Raw genomic sequence first — 24,839 nt, 5'->3', positions numbered from 1 at the left:
CGCAACGTTCCCGCTTGGAGCGCTGGCTGTAGATGTGTAAACAAACTTGAGCTTTAAAACAAAGCAGTTAAGATCCAGTTTACTCATAACACAGAAGTGTTTCGACACTCGAGTACTATCCAACGTTGGTGAGACATAAAATCTCGTACTAAGCGTACAGGTGAGAATAGAATAAAAAAAATGTTCGAGCTTTCCCGATGAACAGGTATCAGCTGTAAGATGGCATCAAACAAAACAGAAATAAGGCTTAGAGCGCACTTAGTGTAGTTGAAAGGCTCTCGCTTGCCACTCTCCAGTATTCTTAGTACGAGATTTTCTCACTGACGTTGATGAAATGGAAATGGTCCACAAAGACAGAGAACTCATGTCCATTATCATGCGAAGGAAGCTCACTTTCTTTGGGCATTTAAAAAGAGGAGCCCAATTCTCATTTCCTAGATTAGTTTTGGAAGGAAGAATTGAAGACAAAAGGGCTCCCCAAAGACGCAAATGGTTGGACGATATAAGGGGGTGGACAGGGCTTAGTTACCCAAAGTTAAAAGAGGCGGCTTTTAATAGAGAAGCTTTTCGCATGATGACTTCCAAACTTCGTTTCATTCGTTTCAAGAAGGCACACGATGATGATGAACGTTGATAGTATTCGAGAGTCGAAACACAATAACGTCAAAGTAAAATGGATCGTAAGATCCTTGAACTGAAGTCAAAAATTCAATAGCACTGATTTTAATTTCGCAACGTTTCCGCTTGAAGCGCTGCTGGCTGTAGATGTGTAGACAAACTTGAGCTTTAAAACAAGGTAGGTTAAGATGCAGTTACTATACTACTATAACGGTAAAGTGTTTCGACACTCGAATACTATCAACGTTGATGAGACATAAAATCTCGTACTAAGAAGCATACTTATCTTTTATTTTATTTTACACAGAATTCTTTTGCTGTTCTGTTTTGTGTCTAGTGTAAGGCGTTTTCTTACAAAGTATTAAATGCTACATTGCTACGTACCTAGGATACTTTTTTAGGGTTCCGTTCCTCCAATGGAAAAAAGGAACCCTTATAGCATCACTTTGTTAGAAGGCGGACGTCCTATCCACTAGGCTATCACAGCTATTTCCTCTCCAGTCAGCCGTCAAGAGAAGTATAGTTAAAACGGCCGGCTAAGAGCTAAAAGCAACAAAACTTTTAAACAATAGTGTTTTATATTATGAACAGTCATAAGTCCTAATACGTGGGAGTAAAATCCAACCTAAAGGACCACTTGCTTTAAAGCTAAAGATCTATTCTAAGTATTAGTAAGGATAAGTGCCTAGCCCTTACAGCGGTTTCCTAACAATGTCTTAACTATGACTCCCAGTGCTCAATTTATGTATTGCGAGCGAAAAAGTCGGTTACCGTGAATGATATCTTGGAGCATATTTCAGACAAAGGGGAACAATGCATCAGTGTCGAGCAACTTAAACAAAATAAAGAAACGTCTTTTAATTCGTTTAAGGTTACTATACCTGCCAGCAGACTGGGATCCTTCTTAGATGGAAAGTTTTGGCCTTCTGGTTTGGTGTTTAGAAGATATAAAGAGCGATTCACGAATACTGCCACTAAACACACCAGAGTACGATAGTACACCAAACAAATATTGATTTTTTAACTTAGAATCTAAAATTTAATTTAATTTTATATTTGAACTTTGTAATAATATGGGTACAATTTGCCTGAAATAAATAACATTATTATTATTATTATCATATATTATTTGCTCTCACGCCCGTGTACCTACATTATTACGTGTTATTATTATTATTATGACGATATCACCACTTTCACTTTTAAATAATGAGTAATTTTAAACTTGCGTAAAGGCAAGTTTACAATTGGCCAAGCCCAACGCAAAGGCCGAGTGCGTTGGGCTTTTCTGTAATATGCTCTTTATAGACGTACCTATACGGTCGCAGCATTTCCTTTCCAGTCAGATCAAATGCAATCTTCGATCCACACCGAACAGTAACGCTTTGCGACGGTTATCCGTGCTGTAATCCTGACTCTGAGAAATTGGATTTCTCTAAACCCGGAAATATCATTTTACATTTTGTAAAAGATTTTTGCTGCCAACTTAGAGGTTGAATACCATTTTGGTATCTTTGTATGTAGGTACGTAGGCTTCGGCCTTGGCTAGTTACCACCCTACCGGCAAAGCCGTGCCGCCAAGCGATTTAGCGTTCCGGTACGATGCCGTGTAGAAACCAAAGGGGTATGGGTTTAATAAAAACTGCCATACCCCTTCCAGGTTAGCCCGCTATCCTCTTAGACTGCATCATCACTTACCACCAGGTGAGATTGCAGTCAAGGGCTAACTTGTATCTGAATAAAAAAAAACGTAACCGTGCATTTACATACTCGTATTCGTCATACCACTTTCCGTCAAGAGACGTACATAACCCTAGCGCGCTTCCCAGCGCTTTCCTAAAAACACCTTAACCATAGCGATATCACCGTTTTTACTATTAAATAATAATCTTAATGAAAACTTGCGTAAAGGCAAGTCTAAAATTGGCCGAGCATCAGGCATAGGCCGAGTGCGATGTTCCATTGTAAAGACATACTACAGTCAAAACATTTAAGGTTTAATATGGGTTATCTATGGTTAACAAATAAACTATTAATAAACTTAAATCTAAAAAAATCTACAGTCTACTACAGTCGTATACAGTTGCAGCATTTCCTCTCCAGTTAGTTCAAATGCAAACTTCAATCCACGATCGACTTAGAGGTTGAATCTGTATGTACAAAATATAACTGCATTTACATATTTGTCATTGCGGCATGCCGTGCCACTCGCCATTAATGAAGCATTGACAAACATCAAAACAGTTGATAGGGTATTAAGGGACAAGACACTCATAAACTTCCAGTTCCTCCCAGCATCATGATGAAGGATGGAAGGATAACAAAGGTCAATAACGGGCCAACACCGCGATGGTGAAATACATATAAAATATTAGCTGCTGCCCGCGACTTCGTCCGCGTGGAATTAGGTTTTTAAAAATCCCGTGGGAACTCTTTGATTTTCCGGGATAAAACTAGCCTATGTCACTCTCCTGGTCTTTATCTATACCCATGCAAAAAATCACGCCAATCCGTTGCAACGTGATTAAAGGACAAACCAACAAACCAATAAACCAACAAATCAAACACACTTTCGGATTTATAATAATAGGTAAATAAAGGGTAGGTACCTACTGATTGTATGAAACTATGAACCAGGTAGCTAGCTGCCCGACTCGCGACTCCTCATGCTCATCATCATCATCATGATCAACCCATCGCCGGCTCACTACAGAGCACGGGTCTTCTCTCAGAGTGAGAAGGGTTTTGGCCATAGTCTACCACGCTGGCCATGTGCGGATTGGTAGACTTGCGGATTGGTAGACTCCTTATGCTCTCTCGGGTGAATATGTGAATGCACGTACTCCCTTCGACTTTACTGCAGTCGGATAATTTGTAAGAAAAAGTATAAGTATTAATGCATAAATAAACGTCTTTTCTTTCTTAATTTCTCAGTTTCAAAGATATTTTCCTTTCATCCGAGTTACGGATTGCTTTATATATTTCTTTGACTTGCGATTCGCGAATTCCATCAGTTAGGGAAGCGATAAAGAATCATTTTCTCCGGAATCCTGGAAAACGTATTTCTCACAATCCAGAGAGTTGTTATTTCTAGAGTAGCAATGTCCGCAAAATGAGCTTGTACGGGAGCTGTATGCTCGACCTTACAATAGGAAGATTTCCTTCTCGAGCGGGTTTCTATGCTCGGAGCGCCAGCTGGTCCGATCGTTAAATCTTGGAACTTGTACATATTATACCCTTCTGAGATTAAAACTTCGTAAGTGCGATGTAATCGGCGGAACATAGATTTTTTTTAATTTATAGACTAGCGCTTGGCTGCAATCAGACCTGGTGGCAAGTGATGATGCAGCGTAAGATGAAGCGCGCTTGCCTAGAAGATGCCTATTCACTCTTGACTTGAAGGTACCCATATTATAATTGGATGGCAAAACTGATGCTGGAAGGGTGTTGCAAATCTTTCAGGGTTCAGATTATAAATGAGGAGATAAATCGCTTCGTTCGTATCCGTGAAATTTCGACTACGTACGGGTGCAGACCTTGGCGATGCCTTGCGGTAAGATAGTAGAAGGGTGAAGGAGGAACCAGGTAGATACTTTGTTGGGATGTCGTGTTTACGTCATAGATCTAATAGCGACATCTGTTTTCATATAGTTCCATCTAGTAGGTTCCTTGGTAGGTGCTTGTGTTGTTTTGTGTTTTTCTTCGCAGGTGTCGATATAAGTATATTATGTTATTTATAATACGTTAAAGATATGTACCAAGCTTAGCTTTAAAGTCTGCTGCTCTATGCTTTATCTAACTATGTTAAAGTCGGTTCTAAGTCACTATGAGTAAATAAAATTGATTGCTAAGAGAGGGAAGCTATTAATCTTCAACGCCTCTCTTATGTGACATACGATCACATTCTGTGTACAAGCCATAGAGTAAGGCATATCCTCATATAGCTGATGCCCGAGACTTCGTCCGCGTAGATTTAGGTTTTAAAAATCCCGCGGGTAATCTTTGATTTTCCGGTATAAATGTAGCCTTTGTCACTCACTAGGTCTTTAACTATATCCACGCAAAAAATCACGTCGATTCGTTGCGTCCCTCGCGCCTCTCTACCTACCTTCTACACTCCTGCCTCTACCGGACTGCCGCGGCCACGGCCGTCGCCTTCATTTTAATTTCGTGATATCTCCTAAGATATTATTCTAAATAAAATAATACAAAGGGCAATTTTAGTTTGGTGAAAGAATTTTCTAAATCGGTTCAGTAGTTCCAGAGTTTACCCCCTACAAACAAACTTATAAACATAACCTCTTTATAATATATTAGTATAGATTACCACAGAGAATTCAACCTCAAGATTACGCAAATATATTACAAGTTTTTGCACGAAAACAAAATCGTAAAACGTTGGCGGGGGGACAGGGGAGAATGCTTTGTTGTGATTGGTGGACTCAAAAGTCACGTAATCAAGACAATGTGCGGAATGAGGGTACCGAACGGGCGTGGGCTATAAAGTTTAAACTTAAACCGTATTATATATAGGTAACTAGATCGTTAAGTTCAACCAGTGGAACTAGACATGTTGGAAATGAATTCAATTCTAAAGTTAAATTAGAAAACTTCTGCGATTGGTATTACCTAATAGAAAAAGTCAAGCGTAAAACTGCTCTAGTCAAAGTTTCTTTGTAAAACTAGAATATTATAATAATTAGCCTTACCCAATAAAACTTGAATAAGAAGCCGTGATAGCCTGGTGGATAGGATGTCCGCCTTTTATTCGGGAGGTCGGGGGTTCGATTCCGGGCTCGAAACTCAAAATTTTTTCGGAGTTATGTGCGTTTTAAGAAATTAAATATCACTCGCTTTTTCGCTATAACGGTGAAGGAAAACATCGAGAGGAAACCTGCATGCCCGAAAGTTAGGTTCATAGTGTTCTCCATAGTCCATAGTGTTCTCAAAGGTGCGTGAAGTCTGCTAATCCGCATTTGGCTAGTGTGGTGGACTATAATTGCCAAACCGATTTGCTATACTTAGAAGACACCCGACAACCCGTAGTGAGCCGATGATGGGTTGCTAATGATAATGATGAATGTGAGAAAAGTGAGATCTTAAATATTATATACTAGCTGGTGCCTGCTACTTCGTCCGCCTGGATTAAAGTTTTAAAAAACTTGTAAGAACTCTTTGACTTTCCGGGATAAATAGTCCGCCATAATTATACTAGCCCAGTGCGATTGTTTTGGGGTATATATCGATAGAAATGTTTCCTCCGATTAAGATTTTAAAAGTAAGGGGTCGAAATCGAACCGCAATATTATGTGTGAGGGGGTCTCCTTTGTTTACGCTGTTCAAAATCAAATACAGCAAATATTCAGGCACGTATGTCCTCCAACAGTGTCGAACGTTAGTCAAACATCAAAGGATCTAGCTAGTGGAATATTCGGGGCTCTGTCATGCTTTGACTATAGAGGATTTATATGGACAGTGCTAAATGCTGAGACTAGATTTTGCCCCAGGCTACACATTATAGACTTACCAGCTAATAACTAATAGGTATATTCGTATCTGCGTTTTCCAGATTTCCATTAAAATACTTACTTAGTTTCAAAGTTACAAGGGCACAAAGATTTACATAGAATTTTTCATACAGTAGGCGGCAGAAAGTAATGTACATCGGCCTTTAGAATGACATTTCGGCTTTGTAGAGCGTTGTCTCTGTCACTCATACCTATTTATCAGTTTCAACGACAGCGACAATGCTCTACATATTATCTGCTATCTCCTTCGAAACGTCGATGTACATTACTTTCAGCTGCGTACTGTAGATGCTTTAAGGGTATCTGTAAAAACGGAGAGTGGGATAGGATATGTTTAACCCAGAAAAGCAGAATTGACACGCGATTTTAAATACCTAAATCCACGCGGACGAAGTCGCGAGCATAAGCTAGTACTTAGATAAGAAGTGTAGAGCCTGATTTTACAGTCTAGTAAACAATTTTCGTGCCACGAAAGGATGAATTCAGCAATATTGTATGAGGTAAGTAGGTATAAGATACTTTGATATTACCTTAATTTCATATCTAGAAAGTCTTACATTTTTATTGAAGTAGCTAGGTACCTAAAACATCTTTAGGTGCGACTTGAGAATAACTTATATGCTTTTTCGGATGAAAGCAACGTTCTTAATATTGCTTGCGTCAAAAATGGTCGCCAAATAGAATAGTTCTTTTGAAGCCACCATCTTTTATCAAGATGTTATAAAGTACCAAGTAGGTAGTGTCATAATATACGCACAGAGGCTTATCGAGAGTTTTATAATAACCTAACTGCCTGCAATATTAACTTGATTAGGGCACAATAATTGCTATTGCAACCACTAAACCAAGATGGCGACCTAAACACAAAAAGCATTTAATAGTCGGTCGAGTCTCGAGTCGGAACGAGACTGCCTTAAAAACCACCAACCACCCGCATTTATACAATCGACTCAAGATGGCTACCCCGCAACAGATCACGTGACTTCCGTTTCAAAAGGCGGCAACTACAAGTGCGATAACATTTTATAACCTATTTTTCCTTAACTGACTTCATGTAATGTACATCGGCCTTTAGAATGACATTTCGGCTTTATAGAGCGTTGACTCTGTCACTCATACCTATATGATGTTTTGTCGGTCTCAACGACAGGGACCACGCTCTACAAATCTGCTATCTCCTTCTAAAGGTCGATGTCCATTACTGTCGCAGAAATTCGTAGAGGCGCACTATGTATCGGCGCATACGTCCTTGTTGTCGCGAACTGACAATGAAATTAATATGATACGAGTGAAAAACCTAACTCCAGAAGGTCTAAAGCGCTGGGAAAATTGCGTTACTTACGCGTTTTTTCAAAAAAGTTCATGCGATTAATCTTTTAAGCAAACCTAAGGGCAAAACAACTATAGGACGAGCTACTCTTGAAAATATTTTTGGGGGTAATTTTATCATGCTTGTCGGGACTTACCTACAACAATTTTTTTTTTTTTTTTTTAAATTTTGTATTTTCTTTTCAGATTTGCTCATCGGCTTTGTGGAACAAAATTATCAGGTATGACTAATTTTAAACATATTTAAATAGTTAATAAATATTTAGAACACTAGAGAGCACTTAAAAAGAGTAAAATATATCTACATATAAAAGCTATAGGCCTAAAATAAATACGAACATTTTATTGTTCGCTAAAACATCACAATGATCCTAATTTGATGGGGAAACGCGCAGCGTGTGAATTTTTCATGAAATATTCAACAGCCTGTGTAAATTTCCCTATGCTGTGTGTAATTCACGCTCGTCATTTTTAGGGTTCCATACCTGAAGGGAGCCAACGGAATCCTATTACTAAGCCTCCGCTGTCCATCCGTCCGCCCGTCTGTCCATCTGTCTGTCGGTGAGCTGTATCTCGTGAACTGTAATAGTAAGAGAATTGAAATTTTCACAGAATGCATATTTCTATTGCCACTATAACAAGGCGATAGAGAGAGAGCTATGCTTGGAGTTTCTCTACGTGATCAAATGAACGTGAGAAATGAGGAGTAAGAGAACTAGAGTAACCGACATAGCTCAATGGGTTGCGAAGCTGAAGTGGCAATGGCCAGGGCACATAGTTCGTAAAACCGATACACGTTGGGGCCCCAAGGTGCTGGAGTGGCGACCTCGCACTGGAAGACGCAGCGTTGGAAGACTCCTCACTAGGTCGACGGACGACATCAGACGACTCGCTGAATTCAGGCGGCGCAAGACCGTGACATGTGGAAGTCCCTACAAAAGACCTATGTCCAGCTGTGGACGTCTATCGGTTGATGATGATGATGATGATGAACAAAAGCTATAGCCAAATAAAATGTTGTACGGTAGCGATGTGCAGGCTCGACCGTTCCAAAGGGAGATCATCCACCGAGCGGTTGGTTGTGCTCGGTAGCGCCAGCTGGGCCGACGGTTGTATCTTGAAACTTCTAAATATAGTCCACATTGCAGAAAACTCCGTTAGTGCGAGTACTGTCGGCGGTACATTTGTTCGGGACTACGTCATAAAATGTAATCGATTGAATAGCGCCATCTAGTTGCAATTGTGGCAACCGCCACAATGTATTGGCCTAAATAAATATAATTTGCCTTTATTGTTCGTTAAAACATCACAATGATCTAGAACCTAATTTGGAGCGCAGAGAGCGTGAATATTTCATAAAATATTCAAAAGGCTGAATTCCCCCGCCGTGTGTGAATCAACGCTACTATTTTTTTTATTAAAGCCTGAATGTTTAAATTATAGAGAGAGAGAGCCAGCGCGTGCCAGACGTCCGTTATTTTATAAATGCTGAAAGTTTATCTGCGTATTGTTCCTAACACAGCAGTGATATGATGTAGTTTCGGATTTATTCCGTTACCAAATTTCATGATTCTAGGTCAACGGTAAGTAGTACGGAACTGTCCTAACTTCCCTCAGTTTGGTTGTAGTAGTTTCTTAGTAAGATGTTGGTTGGGCCTGGGTATAGTCTTTCTCGTTTACCTACAATCTGTAGTGTTCATTTATAGTTGTAACACAAGCGATAACCAGATGGCGCTAGACAAGTTGTAGATCGCGCCTACTCCATCTATCTCGCCAAGTTGCTACTAAATGGCGCTGGCTGTAGGTTGGCCAAAAGCACATCGCGCTAGTGAAGTCGACCGGCCGTAGTATATGATCCAGCCACAGCCCACATTTGTCATGCGATCCAAGTTCTCGAATAATCGGTGTCGTGCTTCCGACTGCGCTTCCACTGCGTGGGACAATTGTTCGGGACGCAGCTATCGCCAATCGACTTCTCGTGCAGTCGCGATTCCGGCATTCGCAATCGCTTCCACTGCGTGGGACGGGTGCACGGGACACGACTATCGCACAGTAGAGTCCCACTTCCGACCTCTCGCTTCCACTTGCGTGGGACGACGTTAGGGACACGACTCGAACTTGTAACACAAAATAAACGCGTTGTTGTCACGCATTTCACGCAACGTTGTTTCTCTTTGGCCGTTCGGATCCCGTCTCCCACGTGGAATCGCCACCCTCTGCCAACCTTCGCTAGTCGGAGAGGCAGGCAAAGAAGAAGATACATTAAACTCTAGTATAGGTACATAATAATATAAGTACTCAGGCAGTGGTCCGACCGTCAACGATGAACGAGAAACGAGTAGAACTAGAAACTATAAACGTGTTGGCGATCAGCGGGAAGCGAGTCGCCGAGCTATAAGCGAGTGTGCAAGTGTGACGAGCGATTACTCGCGCCATTCGCCCGCGGTCGCTCAGTCCTGTGCAAACCTGCGCGCGCGTTACACGTCTTCAAGCGAGCGAGCATCGCCGAATGAATATCGCTGAGCGAGTTTATTTTTGAAAGCTCGTCGCTCAGCGACAAAACAAGTAAAGCTAGTCGTCGCCGGCAGTGTGAACAGTCAGAGAGCAACTTTTGATATATGCATCTCTTTCGTTTACACGGAATGTACATTTATTGTGCGTTTCTTGAGAGAGAAAATCGCCGATAGTTAGTCGTTTTCTCGCCGGCGCGGCGGTCGGACCACTGTGCCACTACCTTACTAGTGTTTATAGTTTGGCATGGTACTTACTATGTGTCTTCTTACCAAGGATATTTTACCAAGGCCTTGAAAGAAACCGCGAGCCGAAAGCTTTATTTTGTCAAAGGTCGCTCATCACAAAACCACGAGCGTTTGCAAATGCAAAATGCCTCTCTGATCAGGCTAAATGAGCTCATTTGCAATCCAAACGACATGGAGCCGGGCTGGATCCCTGTCGCCAGAAGTTAAGTCATTTTGTATTAATTTATGTCCCTTTGAGGCTTTTGGCCCCGTTTCCGTTAAGTACATCAATTCTCGACGAGCTTTTTTGGAGATCCGGAAGTTTTTACAAATGGGGTGACAAACTTGAGAGATTTAAATTGTGTTTTTCATTGGTCTTTATAATTTTTCATACTTATGCGAAATAATCGGGAGGTCGGGGGTTCGATCCCGGGCACGCGCCTCTAACTTTTTGGAGTACCTAATGTTTGTTTTAAGCAATTAAAATATTACTTGTTTTAACGGTGAAGGAAAACATCGTGAGGAAACCTGCATGCCTGAGAGTTCTCTATAATGTTCTCAAAGGTGTGTGAAGTCTGCCAATCCGCATTGGACCAGCGGGGCAGACTAACGCCTAAGCCCTCATCATTTCAAGAGAACACCCGTTCTTAGTAGTGAGCCAGCGATGACTTAATGATGATGATGATGATGACCTTGATTAATACGATGATTTCAAATTATTGATATTTCGACCCAGTGTTTTTTTTTTTAAGAATATTAGTCAATGATGACTAATATTCCCGTTTCCTCTGCAACTAAGCGTCAAGCTTGTGCTAGGAGTAGGTACGACAATAGTGGGGTTGGAAAACGTTGGGGTTTGAACCGGCGATCTTCCGGATTTCAGTCCGCTCCTCTAACCGTTGAGCTATTGAGGCTCTGAGACATTGATTTATCGGTACGATGATATTAAATTATCGATATTTCGACTCAGTTGCATTGGTCGTAGTCACGATGGGACTGCAGTGCTGCGATAGGTGAAATTCGAGCGACACTATCCCGTTTTGTAGCTCAAAGTCTACGACTATTGTCTTAGCTTAGCTTAAGCCATTGTCGTACCTACTCCTAGCACAAGCCTGACGCTTAATTGGAGAGGAAAGGGGAATATTAGTCATTTCATATGGCTAATATTCTTTATAAAAAAAAAAAAAAAAAAAAAAAAAAAAAAAAAAAAAAAAAAAAAAAAAAAAAAAAAAAAAAAAAAAAAAAAAAAAAAAAAAGGCTGCAGGTTACTTTTGTGCCTACTCTCAGAGTAATTAGTGTGCTTTGAGAATGCCCGAACGTACCTACAAATCAGTTTCTAATTTGCTTTTCTGATCCAATCGGACTTTTCTCTTCTTTGTTCGTATTGTTTCGTATTTTATTTAAAATTTATTTAAAACTAGCTGCTGCCCGCGACTTCGTCCGCGTGGAATTAGGTTTTTCAAAAATCCCGTGGGAACTCTTTGATTTTCCGGGATAGAAAGTAGCCTATGTCACTCTCCAGGTATTTATCTATACCCATGCAAAAAATCACGTAAATCCGTTGCACCGTTACGACGTGATTGAAGGACAAACCAACAAACCAACAAACCTACAAACAAACACAATTTCGCATTTATAATAACGGTAGGTACCTACTGAGAAATAGGTATTTCAAATTCAAATTCAAATTCAAATTTCTTTATTGCGAATCTGGGTAAACAGTGGAAATGTTACAAAACAAAAAGGTACAGCCAAATTCTGCCTATTAGCATGCAATATGATATTCCTAACAAACGTGTACATAGTTTTGATAAAATTTGCCAAATTTAATACTTAGTCACAAAAGAATAAAAAAACAAGATAGTACTTAATACAAAATATGTCAAAAGGTAACCAAATACACACTAAAGGAAAAAATGTCATCTTAGATATTCGTCAACACTATAAAAAATGTTTTTAATAAAATATTCGAATAACTTCTTTTTAAGGCTTTCTATTTTATTTATATTTACAAGTTCTTATTTCGATAGGTAGGTACATAGCACGCTCCCCTACCTATAGTCCGCGACAGGTTGAGATGGCAATCGGACATTAGATTAGTAGGACTAGGCGGGAGAAGCCACGTACAGCCGCACGTCACCCGTGCTCGCCCGGACCAGGTTAGCGCGGGGGCTGTGCGGGTGTCGTCATTGTGCCCCCCCTCCCCCCCTCCCTTCCCCCGATTACCATCTCTACCTGTCGCGTACTATAGTTTGGTTTTCATTTTGTAGACAGGTTTTAGAAACTGTCCATCATCACAGTAGACACGTACAAAAAAAACCGGCCAAATGCGAGTCAGGCTCGCGCAATGAGGGTTCCGTACTACAGTCGTATTTTTTCGACATTTTGCACGATAATTCAAAAACGATGATGCATAAAAATAAATAAAAATCTGTTTTAGAATGTACAAGTGAAGACCTTTCATATGATACCCCACTTGATATAGTCACTCACTTCGAAAGTTGAAAATACTAATTATTAGTTCATGACCACAATTTAATTTTTTTTGTGTGATCCAACCCTAAATTCACGGTTTTCAGATTATAAGACTATAAGATCTACCTACCTGCCAAATTTCATGATTCTAGGTCAACGGGGGAAGTACCCTGTAGGTTTCTTGACAGACAGACGGATAGACAGACAGACAAACAGACAGACAGACAACAAAGTGATCCTATAAGGGTTCCGTTATTCCTTTTGAGGTACGGAACCCTAAAAATTAAAAAAATCTGAAAAAACAAAAATGTTGGTAGCCTGCCAATATTGAGTTGAACAAACTATATTACTGTAGGTTCATATAACTGCTGAGTTATTTCCGATTTCCATTCATTTATCATTCACCTGTTCCGAACAGTATTCAAGTGAACTCGTTAATGTAGAATACAGTTTTTCGATTGGTTTCGCATAAATAAATTTTATACGTAACAGGTATAGTGCATTTAAATAAAGCTGGCGTGTTTCCACTTGAACGTAAACGATATGGGTAATGAACCAAACACTCATAAAACCCATTGAGTGGGTTAAATAAGGGTTTAAAATTTATGTAGTCCACGCAGACGAAGCAGACATAAGCTAGTCAAATACAAAATTTGTGTAAACCGTAACTTTCTTTAACGTCAGTTAACGTCAGTCAGATTCCTCATCCATCCGCTCCCCACCATCTTCTACAGGTCATCGGTCCAGCGGGCTGGAGGTCGTCCCACACTGCGCTTACCGGTATACGCGGTCTCCACTCCAGAACACGTCTGCCCCATCGGCCGTCGGCTCTGCGACAGACCTGCCCATTGCCACTTCAGCTTGCTAATCTTTTCAGTTATGTCTGTCACTTTTGTACAATAAAGATAAGGCAAGCTTTAAGTTACATGGTAATATTTTCAATAAAAAAATTAGGACTAAAATCGTACTTTTGACATGAAAGTTGACAACATGAAGTTAAAATGACGCGTGAGAACTCATTTTGTACGCCTTATTAGGTAAATTTAATGTGAGTTACCGAAAACCAGAGTATCCAGCATCTCCGGATCAGATTAAAAGTTCAGCTGCTCTATATTCCGCGGCAGTGGGCGCGTATTCCGCATTTTCAACAAAACGTGGTTTTCCCGCAGATTTATTGGCAAATATTTCAAATTCAGTACAATCGGCCGCAATTGTTGCTGTACATGACCGGGTTAGAAACCGTCGTAAATTCTACTCGTATCGTTTTGTGCCTACACATTCGTATAGTTATCCCTACTAATATTATAAAAAAATTGTGTTTGTTTGATGGTTTGTGCTTCAATCACGCCGCAAAGGAGCAACGGGTTGACATTATTTTTAGGGTTCCGTACCTCAAAAGGAAAAACGAAACCCTTATAGGATCACTTTGTTGTCTGTCTGTCTGTCAAGAAACCTACAGGGTACTTCCCGTTGACCTAGAATCATGAAATTTGGCAGGTAGGTAGATCTTACAGCTGACATTTGGGGAAAAATCTGAAAACCGTGAATTTAGGGTTAGATCACACAAAAAAAAATTGTGGTCATGAACTAATAATTAGTATTTTCAACTTTCGAAGTGAGTGACTATATCAAGTGGGGTATCATATGAAAGGTCTTCACCTGTACATTCTAAAACAGATTTTTATTTATTTTTATGCATCATAGTTTTTGAATTATCGTGCAAAATGTCGAAAAAATACGACTATAGTACGGAACCCTCAATGCGCGAGCCTGACTCGCACTTGGCCGGTTTTTTTGCATGAATATACATATTATGTAGCTAAACACAGTTGTAGTTAAAGTGATGTGATAGCCTAGTGGTTAAGACGTCTGCCTTCTAATTGGAAGTCGGGGGTTCGATCCCGGGCACGCACCTCTAACTTTTCGGAGTTCGGAGTTCTTGTTGTCGGATCCGTTGCTCTGTTACAGCGTGATTGAAAGATAAATGTGTAAAAAATAGATTGCTTGTGTGGCTTAGCTGGCCCGTTCCGACTTCAGTCGGGTGAAGTTTCTTCGTGGGGGTCTACGAAATAAAGAGAATTTAGATGCACCTATATAATCTCAAGAGCCAGCGGTTTTAGCTGTACCCTTACTATAAATACTATCTGTCCCGGCTTACTCACGTGTGTAGTCGACGTTAGCCCAACTAGTTTCGAACCCATCCGGGGTCCTTTTTTAAGGGAGTCCGTCCGCGCACACGCCGCGGTTTTGACTGCGAGACGCACGGACTCCCTTGAAAAAGGACCCCGGATGGGTTCGAAACTAGTCGGGCTAACGTCGACTACACACGTGAGTAAGCCGGGACAGATAGTATTTATAATGGAAATCACTCACGGTAGTTTAAACGCTAAAATGTACCCTTACTGTTCAACTTATCCAGCTGAAAACGGCAAGCGGCGCAAGTATGCCTCTCTTATAGAGAGTTACATTTTTGTGTCGTTTGCCGTGGAGACCCTGGGGCCATGGAGTCTTAGTGCTAAAAATTTTTTACGAGACATTTCACCGCGATTAATAGCCTCAACTGGTGACAGAAGGGCTGGCTCATTTTTTGCGCAACGGATCAGCCTGGCTGTCCAGCGCGGAAATGCAGCCAGTATTCTTGGCACCATTCCACGCGGTCATGATTTATATAGTAATTAGATAAGGCTAGCTTTAAGTTTTATTGTATTAAAAACTTATCCTTTTATTTACACATAGTAAAAAAAAAATAACCAGTAAATTGCGAGATTCCCAGTAGAAATGCAAATATCCGGTATGATGAATACCGAACAGTAGTAAAGTGCTTTGCTAGCAACTATCTAGGAACGTGTGATAATGAGCGCGCGCTATAGAGATTGCTGAATGCAAGCTGAATCAGGATCACAGTTGCGACAAACGAGGTTATTCAGTGCCTTCAAATGCACATACAATCTTCTTCTGTAGTAAAATTCAAAGTCCTGACTGACTGACTAACTTATGTATATCGCACAGCACAGCCTAAACCGCTGGTACTAGAGACATGAAATTAGGACGGTGTGTTTTTTGTATAGAGTAGATATCCATTAAGAAAGGTTTTTTTTTTAAATTCAACCCCTAAGTTGGTTAAATGGGGGTTGGAAGTTTATATTTTTTTTTTTAAAGAATATTAGCCATGTTAAATGACTAATATTCCCCTTTCCTCTCCAACTAAGCGTCAAGCTTGTGCTAGGAGTAGGTACGACAATAGTGCAACGGGCGGGGTTTGAACCGTCGACCATTCGGTTTTCAGTCCACTCCTTTACCCGTTGAGCTATTGAGGCTCAAATATGAAAGTCCTATGTGTTTGAAGTTAGAGATATGAAATTGGATTTAAGGTTATTTATTCATTTTAAATAATAAAAAACCTGTATAGGTTTTTTTAGAAAATCTCCCCTTGAAGATGGTAAAAGTAGGGGATGAAACTTTATATATGAAAGTTTTAATTATTCTTATTGTTATCAAGTGGGGTATCATATTATGAAAGATCTTCACCTGTGCATTCCAAAACAGATTTTTATTTCTTTTTATGCATCATAGTTTTTGAATTATCATGCAAAACGTCAAAAAAATACGACTGTAGTACGGAACTCTCGTTGCGCGAGCCTGACTAGCACTTGACCGGTTTTTTGTTTGAAATATCTTATCTATTTCTCAAAATTAGAAGATTTATTTCATAGCATCAAACAAAAGCTCGTAAGTCCTTTATAATAAGCTTATTTCAAGTTAAAACACGATAAAATGTAAATAAATCAGAGTCGAGCACCGTCCTAAGTCCCCTGTAATACTTTGTAAACAGAGTGATTGTTTATTTGCGTCCAAAAGGACACAAAATGGGAGGTCGCACTTCGGGAAGAGGAAGTTCATAAATTTCCCAGCTTCGACAGTTTGTTTCTGATACATAAGAGTGCCAGTATAGCATAGGAAGAGCGGAAGCGTAAGCGGGTTAATCCTCCAGTCTACTGATTCGGTAACTCAGTGTCCAACACATGATAGCCACCGAGCTCAAATTTTGACATTTATTTTCAATCCATATTTCCCAGCTTCGACAGTTTGTTTCTGATACATAAGAGTGCCAGTGTAGCATAGGAAGAGCGGAAGCGTAAGCGGGTTAGTCCTCCAGTCTACTGACTCGGTAACTCAGTGTCCAACACATGATAGCCACTGAGCTCAAATTTTGACATTTATTTTCAATCCATATTTCCCAGCTTCGACAGTTTGTTTCTGATACATAAGAGTGCCAGTGTAGCATAGGAAGAGCGGAAGCGTAAGCGGGTTAGTCCTCCAGTCTACTGACTCGGTAACTCAGTGTCCAACACATGATAGCCACTGAGCTCAAATTTTGACATTTATTTTCAATCCATATTTCCCAGATTCGACAGTTATTACTGATACGTAAGGGTGCCAGTGTAGCATAGCAGAGAAAGACATTCCAAAGTGTTACCGAACCAGTGGTAGATGCTGTTGACGATTCGAAAATACTTGTAAAAGTTTAATTGAATAAATTTTATTTTATTTGACAGTTGTTACTGATACATAAGAGTGCCAGTGTAGCATAGGAAGAGCGGAAGCGTAAGCGGGTTAATCCCCCAGCCTACTGATTCGCTAACTCAGTGTCCAACACATGATAGCCACCGAGCTCGTAAGGGTGCTAGTGTAGCATAGCAGAGAAATACTTGTAAAAGTTCAAATGAATAAATTTTATTTTATCCTCTCTATTTCTCTATTCCTCTCTTATTTACTGTTGTATTTTTATATATATATATATATATATATATATATATAATGTATATTTACTTTATTTAATTAGTACGCCCCTTCCGCTTTTTTTAATTTTTATAATATCCTCTACCCTAAGGTTGCCCTGGAAGAGATCGCTATTATAGCGATAAGGCCGCCTATAATAGTACATGCTATCTTTGTCATATGTCTAGTGTTTTGGTTTTGGTGTACAATAAAGCATATTTTACTTTACTTACTTTATTTTTTTATTTTATTTGACAGTTGTTACTGATACATAAGGGTGCCAGTGTAGCATAGGAAGAGCGGAAGCGTAAGCGGGTTAATCTCCCAGCCTCCTGATTCGCTAACTCAGTATCCACACATAGTGGCCCCGATTCTCTAGTCTCTCTCTAAACTAAATTTAGAGTATCTGCATCCTTTTCTTTTTACTAATGCTAAAAAAGGAACGGAACATGACTTTCACATTTAAGGACTCTAAATTTTAGTGCACAATACAAATTTAAACAGTAGGTTCGCGAGTGCGTGCTAAAATCACGGGTTTACCATCTAAAAATTAAATTTAGAAATGTCAAACTGCTTCTGTCCTTTTCATATTACAATAGTAAGAAGAGGGTGCGAATACTCTAAAATTAGGTTGTGCTTAGAATCGGTGCCAATAGCCACTGAGCTCATATTTTTACATTTATTTTCAATCCATATTTCCCAGATTTGACTGTTGTTACTGATACATGAGGGTGCCAGTGTAGCATAGGAGGAGCGGAAGCGTAAGCGGGTTAATCTTCCTGAAAATCCTTTCTGTGTCTGTAAGGTGCAATTAAGTATTCTGTGGATACTACATAGATGTCGTTAAATGCTCCCGCTACCGCACCGCGCCCCGCTTTCTATGTGAACATGCTCATCCGCGGTTTTGTTGGCTAACGTTTTGTAACATCGGCAACTGTGCTGCTTGTTTTGGTAATGAACGAATTAATCGCTTTTGGTCAATTGGACACCATACTGCACCGACAGCTAAATTGAATGTTCGCTCAATAGTAAAATGGCGGATAGATCAATATGCACCTTTGAGTAATCAGAGAGTCGGTACATTGAGTTAGCTGCTAGGCCATGGGGTAGCAGACCTGTATTACCTATGAGTAATTAGTAGCAGTATTTGACGCATGGTATAGTCATTTTGTCAAAAAGGGGGCTACCTGGAAAGTTTTCCGGGGGTTTGAAAAGTGAAAATTCGAAAAGAGCACATCGCAATCTAAAAAGTGATCAATTTTCAAAACTCCCGGAAAACTTTCTAGGTAAAAATAACAAATGACTGGACTTAAATACCTACCTCTTAACAGAAACCTACTGTCAAAATTTAAAGGTTCAAGCTGTGCGTTAATAGATCAGTTAGTCAGTGCAAGTCTTTCTAGCTTATGCTCGCGACTTCACCCGCATGGACTATACAAAATTCAAATCCCCATTTTACCCCTTTAGGGATTGAATTTTTCAAAATCCTTTCTTAGCGGATGGCTACGTCATAATAGCTATCTACATGCCGAATTTCAGCCCGATCCGTCCAGTAGTTTAAAGCTGTGCCTTGATAGATCAGTCAGTCAATCAGGCATCCGCTAAGAAAGGGTTTTTGAAAATTCAACCCTTAAGGGGGTAAAATAGGGGTTTGAAATTTATGTAGTCCACGCGGACGAAGTCGCGAGCTTAAGCAAGTATAATATAAAAGTGGGATGAAACCCATTCAACGCTTTTTTACCCAGATACGAAATAAATAAATAGGGGAGCGAACTAGTTAGTGTGACGACACAAAAAAGGCGCTTGGCAAAAATTGGATGCGGCCTGTACCTATGCGGGTCGTAAAAATGTGGCGAGCATTCGCAAAGGACATAAAGACTTGTGTCCAGGAATAGATGATGATAGGATAGTATTCCCGACCAGCAGTGGCGTGCACAGTGTTTGAAGCCAGGGTAAGCATGTTAGGTAGGAACCTATTTACTGGCAGGTCATAATGAAAAATATGCATTGAGCCATTACAACTGGGGTAAGCAGTGCATTTATGCCTCTATGACCTGCACGCCACTGCCGACCAGACAGAAGCAGGCTATGTTTTTAATACAAATAAAAAAAAACCCAGCCAAGTGCGAGTCAGGCTCGCGCAATGTGGGTTCCGTACTACAGTCGTATTTTTCCGACATTTTGCACGATAATTCAAAAACTATGATGCATAAAAATAAATAAAAATCTGTTTTAGAATGTACAGGGGAAGACCTTTCATATGATACCCCACTTGGTATAGCCACTCACTTCGAAAGTTGAAAATACTAATTATTAGTTCATGACCACAATTTTTTTTTTGTGTGATCTAACCCTAAATTCACGGTTTTCAGATTTTTCCCCAAATGTCAGCTATAATATCTACCTACCTGCCAAATTTCATGATTCTAGGTCAACGGGAAGTACCCTGTAGGTTTCTTGACAGACAGACAGACAGTCAGACAGAGAGACAGACAGACAGACGGACAGAACGACAGACAGACAACAAAGTGATCCTATAAGGGTTCCGTTTTTCCTTTGGAGGTACGGAACCCTAAAAAATGTTTAAATACTACAAATACCTTAAGTTTACTGTAACACTAACAAGTTGGAGCCTTCTATATTATTTTTTACGAAATGACAGTAAATTTACTCTAGTGCAATTTCTGAAAATCATTAGTTAGTCTAGGTCTAAGTCTTTTTTAAATGGCGAGCAAACGAGCAGGCCACCTGATGTTAAGTGATTACCGTCGCCCATGAACATTTGCAGTACCAGAGGAACCAATGCGTGCCCAGCCTTTCAGGAATCTGTTGGTCCGCCCCTTGAATAACCCCATGCTGTAATCTAATGGGAAGACCGCCGAAGGGAGTTGTTTCCACAGTTTGCATGTTTGCAAGTCTAGGTCTAAGGAGAGAATCTAAATTTAAATTTTCTTGACTCTACAGTCTATAGTCTATGGATGTCCAATTGCCTATCTGTCTGTCTATCCATCTTTTTGATGTCTGTCCTATTGTTTTACATTTAGTATGTAGAGCCATGGTATGATATACCCAACCAGTTTCATTTAATATCGTCGGTACTGATTTGGCCCCTTTCGGCCAAATAGTCGTCCCGGCCCAGTCAGCAATTTCTGCCGCATGCAGGGATAGATTTCAAACGACTTGCTAGCTATTATTTATGTGTTCCGCAGTGCTCCATTCATAATCTGTAGTTTCATTCCACGCGGCCCCATGCCACGGCTGTTTACTTATACCGCACTATGTTATAATATGTAATAAGCGGTGGTAGCCTAGTGGTTAGGACGTCCGCCTTCCAATCGGAAGTCGGGGGTTCGATCCCGGGCACGCACCTCTAACTTTTCGGAGTTATGTGCGTTTTTAAGTAATTAAAATATCACTTGCTTTACCGGTGAAGGAAAACATCGTGAGGAAACCTGCATGCCTGAGAGTTCTCCATAATGTTCTCAAAGGTGTGTGAAGTCTACCAATCCGCACTTGGCCAGCGTGGTAGACTATGGCCAAAACCCTTCACACTCTGAGAGGAGACCCGTGCTGTGTAGTGAGCCGGCGATGGGTTGATCATGATGATGATGATGATGATGATGATGATGATGATGATGATGATGATGATGATGATGATGATGATGATGTTATATGTATATTATATGAGACGTGCTAAGTAGTGGGCTGGCAATCGGTACTAATTTAGCCCATTTAATCCAAATCATTGCTTCTTTCTTGCACACTTGCCAGTAGGTCTGACTGCAGCCAAGCGCTACTCTACAGGGTGTAACCAGAACGATAACAAATTATTGTTAAACTACCTAAACACAATCCAATACCAATAACCATTTGCCTCACCCGCAATGTATAGCGTGCAAAACTCGGGTCAATGCCCCGCCCACGACGCGGCATTGACGCCGAGGAGGTCAACGGGAAGTATAGGTTTTCTTGCCAGACACGACAGATAGACGGACAGACGGATAGACAGACAGACATCAAAGTGATGCTATAAGGGTTCCTTTTTTCTTTGTGAGGTTCAGAACCCTAAAAATAAAAATGCCGAGTAAAAATAAATTTGTTAAAGTTCTATATAAGAGGAAAAGATAAAAGGTAAACAGTGATGTATCACTCGCGATAATTGAAGCGCCTTCCCACCATTACTCTCCTTTTTTCGACCCCTTTTCACCACCATTTATTATCTCTTATCCCGCAAAGATTGGCTTTTATGTTATTAAAAACTTTCAAAGGTTAATAATTATTTTAAAAGCTCTCGCCTCCTTTTATTTTTCAGCAATTTTCTAGACTTATTCCATTTAATAATTCGTTCGCTTAAGGTTTTTAAAAATCTCATGGTAACTCTAATTTTCTAGAACAAAAAGTACCCTTTGCCCGTCCCTGGGATGCGAGCTATCTCTGCACCAAATTTTGTCAAAATCGGTTAACGGATAGACCGTAAAAGCACAACCTTAAAAAGTTGTGGTAAAAGTTAACAAATAGAAAAACAGGCACACTTGCGCATTTATGGTCTGGATTAGTATGGCTTATGAATCCATATATCCAAAAGGATAAGATGACTGACTGATTGACTGACTGACTGACTAACTGACTGACTGCCGAATCTACAAACGTACAGCTCAAACTACTGGACGGATCGGGCTGAAATTTGGCATGCAGATAGCTATAATGACGTAAGCATCCGCTAAAAAGGTATTTTGAAAATTCTTACTTGTGAAATATTATTCCTTCTATTTTACGTTCGTCTCGGCTATTGTAGCCTAGTATACTGCAACCCACCATTGCACAAAAACTTCAAAAACAAAAACAACAAAACAAATCAATTATTTCTTTAAAATACTTGAGTCAACATAACCTCACTTCACGTTGTTTGTCAAGATCTCACGTACAAAATACATCTTGACAAACAAAAAAGTGGCCACGGTGATAAGGACAAAACATAATTATTTTGTCACGTTCTAATAAGAGCTTAAATGCATTTAGCTATCTCGCTCTAACGGAGAGTTACAATAGGGCTACTTCTACAGGTATTTATTCTGAGGATTCAGAGTTCAGACCAGTCAATTTAGTTTAGTTTAGACTGTTTAGTTAGAGCATAGAGATATCCATTCAAGGTTTAGAGATTGTGCACTAAATATATTCGAGCTTGTAATTTTAAAAGCGTTCTAGTTTTAGATTTTGGACTTTATCTTGTCGGTTTTCATTTTAAACTTTTCAAATATCTATTGTATTTTATTTCCATTATGGTTTTCTCGTTTGAAGTTATTTTTCAACACAAAATGCTGTGGTTTGCTTCAACAAGCTCGGATATTTTGATGCGGTTGGTAGCTGCTTGGCCTGTTGGAACAATTTAATTATAACTTGAAATAAAGTCAGCCACGAGTCCGATAAGTCACGAGCATCATCTAGTCTAAATATATAAAACGAAAAGTTGACTGACTGACTGATTTATCAACGCACAGCTCAAATTATTGGACGGATCGGGTTGAAATTTGGCATGCAGATAGCTATTGTGATGTAGACATACGCTAAGAAAGGATTTATGAAAATTCAACCCCTAAGGGGGTAAAATAGGGGTTCGAAATTTGTGTAGTCCACGCGGACGAAGTTGGGGGCATAAGCTAGTAATTAATAAAATTTGCTTTACATACTTTAAAACTCAAACCTCGAACTCAAAGCTTCCAAATGGGTTTTAAAAATGGCATTTATTTAACTATGCAAAAAATCACGCCGAACCGTTGCGTCGTGATTGAATGACAAACCAATAAAGCAACAAACCAACAAACGAACATACTTTCGCATTTATTTGATGTGATTTAGTGTGGGGTAGTGATTTTGAATAAATTATTTGAAAAATTTGAGTTTGAAAAAACGACCATTGTTCCCTATTTATCTCCAATCAATTTTCAATCCATTTCATCTCATCCATCTGACAAGCTCCAAAAACAATTTTCTATGTAAATTGAATTGTATAATGGCTCTCAAAGAAAACGCTCGGAATAAAATGTTCGGGATAATTTGATAGGTGTATGAATCTAATATAAAAAAACTTGTCAAGTGCATGCCAGGCTCGCGCAACGAGGGTTCCGCACCTACTAAACAGTCGTATTTTTTCGACATTTTGCACGATAATTCAAAAACCATGATGCAAAAAAATAAATAAAAATCTGTTTTAGAATGCACAAGTGAAGCCCTTTCATATTATGATACCCCACTTGATATAGTTATCTTACTTCGAAAATTGAAAATACTAATTATTAGTTCATGACCACAATTAATTTTTTTTGTGTGATGTAACCACAAATTCACGGTATTCAGATTTTTCCACAAATCTCAGCTATAAGATCTACCTACCTTCCAAATTTCATGATTCTAAGTCAACGGGAAGTACCCTGTAGGTTTCTTGACAGACAGACAGACAGACAGACAGGTCCTTTTGAGGTACGGAACCCTAAAAAAAGCGGCCAAGTGCGAGTCAGGCTCGCGCAACTAGGGTTCCGTACTACAGTCGTATTATTTCGACATTTTGCACGATAATTCAAAAACTATGATGCAAAAAAAAACTGTTTTAGAATGCACAAGTGAAGACCTTTCATATGATACTCCACTTGATATAGTTATCTTACTTATAAATTGAAAATATTAATTATTAATTCATGACCACAATTTAATTTTGTTTTGTGGGACGTAACCACAAATCACGGTTTTCAGATTTTTCCCCGAATGTCTGCTATAAGACCTACCTTATTAATTAATAGTAATTCCGTAATTAAACTAATTTCTGCTTATTAAAACAGAAATAGAAAAGCATATCTTTTTATTCAAGTAAACTTTTACAAGTGCTTTATAATCGTAAAATAATTTAATTTACCACTGGTTCGGAACGCCGCCGTTCCTACCGAGAAGAACCAGCAAGTAACTCGGCGGTTGCTCTTTTCAATTCAAGTGTTGAATTTACATATACCATACCATACCATACTGTTCAAGTAATTGCGGCCCCGCGCATTGCTGGAGCGAGTCAAATCCAAGCTTTTTTTATCATTTACATAATCTTTGACTGTATAATATGCCTGTTTTTAGGATCGTAGTTTTAATAGATTTTTTAAACTTGTATAAAGGCAAGTCTAAAATTTACATTAGACGTTCTTAACCCGTATTTATCAAACTTAGTATAATATTTTAATGCGCATACCAACAGCTTAATATGCTCTCGTACAGTATCTAACTAAGAAGATAAACAGCCAAAACAGCTGCAACAGCTAACTCGAATAACGCTAAAGTTATTTTGTAAGTGGGAATTCCCTTGATGCTATAAATTTGCTTAAAGTGCATAGCT

General features: G+C 39.6%; 1 protein-coding gene across 1 annotated transcript in view; it reads left to right on the top strand.

Annotated features, from left to right (window-relative positions):
* Nucleotides 1–24,839, top strand: part of LOC117983813 (uncharacterized) — a 178,254-nt gene that overhangs the window by 4,209 nt on the left and 149,206 nt on the right. Inside the window, exon 2 of the mRNA XM_034970438.2 lies at nt 7,662–7,696. The gene's annotated coding sequence lies outside the window, so the exon portion shown is untranslated. The remainder of the gene's footprint in view (nt 1–7,661; nt 7,697–24,839) is intronic.

The sequence above is a fragment of the Maniola hyperantus genome, chromosome 7 (genome assembly GCF_902806685.2).
Source record: "Maniola hyperantus chromosome 7, iAphHyp1.2, whole genome shotgun sequence".
NCBI classification, from domain to species: domain Eukaryota; kingdom Metazoa; phylum Arthropoda; class Insecta; order Lepidoptera; family Nymphalidae; genus Maniola; species Maniola hyperantus.
The sequence above is the reverse complement of the archived record's forward strand: the minus strand, read 5'-3'. Positions and strand labels throughout refer to the sequence as shown.